Raw genomic sequence first — 3,628 nt, forward strand, 5'->3', positions numbered from 1 at the left:
TCCCGCCCCGCCCGCGCCCCTGCCCGGCTCCTGGGCGGGCGCGCGAGCCGAGTGCGCGACGGGGGAGGCGGCCTGGGATGGGTCCCCGGGAACCGGCGTCACAATGTCCCCGTGCCCTTGCCCAGAGCTGGGGCAGGCAGGACTGAAACAGGGCTCGGCCTCGCGCTCCGCCGCGTCCCTGCCAGGGCGTGCGGGGCGCCAGGCGGCGTGTGGCGCAGCAGCTTTCTGAGAGGAAGGGGGCCAGGTCAGGTGGGAGAGGCTCGATCCTGCTGCCCCCCGCGGGGAAACCGAGGCTGGGACGCGGAGCTGGTCGCCCGGCGGTGTGTGTGTTGGGGGGGGGGTTGCCCGAGCACCGCCGCCGCCTGGACCTGCGCACTGGGTACGGGGCGTGCTCTCCTCTCCAGTCGCTCGCCACGCGGCCAGGTAGGTGACCAGCGCACCTGCTCCCTGGCGGCAGGGCAGCGTCCTCTCCTTCCCTCCCTCTGCTCAGAAAGGCGGGAGGCCCGGCGCCACCGAGGGTGTTGTTGGGCCCTTGGGGTTCAGCTTCAGCCCAGGTGAAGGAAGGGGCTGGTGGCTGGAATTTCCCTCGGAAGTCTCCCAGGCCCCCCAGAGCTTAGCAATGGGATGTGTGTGTGAGGTGGGGGGCTCATCTGCACCGACGGGGAACAGTCCATGGGGGCCTTTCAGGGCGGGTAGGGGGCCTGGCTACAGAGAGGGGGCTCTTGCCCCCCTTCTCCGGGTTTCCGGTGGGGCCGTGGCTGTTGCTAGCCTTTCTCTCTGTGGCCTTGGCAGTGGCCTCTTGGCTGTGGCCTGCTGTGTGGATACGGTGGTCTCTGAGGCCTCCACCCATGTCGTTACAGGGCAGTGGGTGAAGGTTCCTGGCTTTGGGCCATCTCTCTGCTGATGCTGCTGGGCGTGGCCCACTCAGGGCCCTGTCTTCAGGGGTTTGTAGGTTTCTGTGGCACCGAGAGTCTGTGCTAGCCAGGGCAGAGGGCCGGCGGCTGCTCAACGAGACTATGGCTCCCCGCTCAGAGTGGCCGGGCCAGCGGCCCAGGGAGCTCAGGCCCCAGATGAAGCCTGTCCCTCTGTCCAGCGAGTGCCCTCTGGGGGTGCGGCCTGTTTCAGGAAAGAGCAGTTCCTGGGAGCTGGACTCCCATCACCCCAGGAGTGGGGCTGGGCTCTCAGCAGGCTTCCCGCAGGAGTGACAGATCCTGGAGGTGACCCCCTCCCACCTGCTCTGCCTCAGCAGGTGGCCTCTTTACCAGCGGCTTCCTTGTCAGGCCCCACTGGCTCCACCAGGAGTGCCCTGGACGTCAAGGCCAACTCCCAGGGATCAAATCGAAAGTCACCAGCACCGCTTCTGACGCGGTGGTTGGACCTGGCGGGCTGGCCAGACGAGCACTCGGCCCTCCAGCCCCACCCTGCTCGGCCTCGGCCCTCTGGCCTCGGCTTGCTCCCCTCAGCCCAAGTCTGGGCTTGAGCCCCCATCTTCATTCCAAGATTCTGGCCGACTAGGGTGTCCTTGTCGTGACCCCGGAGGCCCCGATGGTGCTCGAGCGAGAGCTTCCTGTGCCCTTCATTCCCCAGGCACAGGCTCTGCAAAGGGGCCACCCAGCACGTAACAGCAGGTGTTCTGTTCTCCCCAGGGCCTCACAGCCTGCGCCCCCAGGTCCTACAAGGGCGGGTCGCAGCAGTGACTCCCAGCGATGGCGGGGCTGGGCGTAGGGACGCGGAGTAGGGGTGGGTTGACTAAACGTGACTTTCCAGAGGGATGTGGCAGCAGGGAGCTGGGACAGGCAGAGGCGTGTGTTGCCCTAGGTGTGTCCAGGGACAAGACCCAGGATGGAAGGGGGCTGAGTGAGCTACAGGCTCCCTCCCTGCTCCCGGGCCGGGACAGTTTGTCCCGGGACCCCTGAGCACGCTGGGTGCCTGGCTGTCCGCGTTCCGGCCCCAGCCGCTCCGGGAAAGGGTGCCCACTGCGCCCAGGGCGGCCGCCACTTCCATCTCTGGGCACCTGCTGTGCTGCAGCCTTGGGGCGGAGCATCGTGTTCCGATTTAAAGATAAGGAGTCTGAGGCTCAGAGGAGCACCTTGACCAAGGCCTCCGGGGAGGAGGTGGTCGTCCAGCTAGGACTCGGCAAGAGCCAGGACACAAACCCACAGAGCGACCCCAAAGGCGTGCCTTCCCCTTTCCTCTGTGCCCCCCGGCCCACGGCTTCCCCGGCCGGCCATCCGCTCTGCCCCTCCCCACGGGCCCTGGGTGGGCACCCACGGAGGCCTTTCTGTTTAGAGTTGAGTTCCGCATGTGCCAGGAATGGAAGAGAGGACTCAGGCTGTTCTGAGCGGTCTGGGGGCTGAGATCAAGGACCTCCCCACCCCTCTGCGCCCACCGGGCTGGCGGTGCCCTGCGTGCAGGGCTGGGGGCAGTCCCGGGAGAATTCTCGGTCGTGGGAGGACTGCCCTCATCACATCCACTTGGCAGAGGGAGTGAAGTCCAGGGGGGCTGCGCGTGAGCATAGGGGTTCGGCTGTGGGGTCAGGACACCCTCCTGATAGCGGCTTAACCAGAGTCTACTTTTTCATGCACCAAGGGAGGCCAGAGCTGGGCAGCCTGGGCCACGGAAAGCCTCCTGCTCCCTGTCCGGCGGGCCTGCTATACTCGGGGCCCAGCAGGCTGCCATCCTGGCAGGGTCTCCGGGTACCGGCCCACACGCTTCTGCATCCGTCCTGGGGCCAGGACCTGGGTGGCGTGACTCTTGGCCATGGGGAGGCCGGGCCGTGGGGCGCTCGGTCTGTAGGCCGTGCCCACATGGTACACCGGGGAGGAGAGACTGGGCACAGCTTCGGCCACACGGCTGGGGACTTGTTGCTGCCGATCAAGGTTTGAACCCAGAACGGCCCAGTCTCTTGGCCAATGGCCAACCGTGTGGCTGGGGGAGCCGCATAGACGGGGTGCCTGGCGCTGGCCTGGGCCCCCGTCTCAAAGGAACTCCATCCTGTTTTGGGGGTGGCAAGGGACATACTCTCTGAGGCCCGTGGAGCAGAGCCCCCGCCGGCCCTGGGGACGTGCATAGGGTCGCATAGAAAGCTCGTCACTTGGGGGCCACCTCGTCCCAGGCCGCTGGCATTCACTCCGCTCTTGTACTGCCTGCCTTCGCCCCTCTGGGAATCCACATACCCCCCGTCCCATTCTGGGCACCTCCTTGTGCTCCAGCTTGTAGTTTGCTTGTTGGAAATGCCTCCGCTCTACCAGGTGGCTTTGCTGGGGCCTCCCCAATCAGCTCGGTGGCTCTGTGTGCTGCCTTCCTGACAGGGCTGGAAGATCGCCTCACCGCACCCCTTACTCTGGGGCCGCATCCCGCAGGGTCTGGCTGAAGACTGGCCCGCCTTGGCCAAAACTGCTGCCCAGGTCTCCCGAGAGCCACCCAGACCAAGTCCAGGGGCTGAGGGCAAAGGTCAGCAGGCTGCCCCGCCTGGCCTTGAGCTGCCTCCCAGCGCCTGGGGGGAGTGGGCTGGCTGAGTTGGGGGGCTCTGTTTTCATTGGCTTTGGCTGCCCTGGTCCGGAGGTTTCACGGGCGTCCTGGCACACCTCCCACCCCACAGGCAGAAACCGAAGCTTAGGGAGGGAGA

This window comes from Pteropus vampyrus, unplaced genomic scaffold (assembly GCF_000151845.1).
Source record: "Pteropus vampyrus isolate Shadow unplaced genomic scaffold, Pvam_2.0 Scaffold157, whole genome shotgun sequence".
In the NCBI taxonomy this organism is placed as follows: domain Eukaryota; kingdom Metazoa; phylum Chordata; class Mammalia; order Chiroptera; family Pteropodidae; genus Pteropus; species Pteropus vampyrus.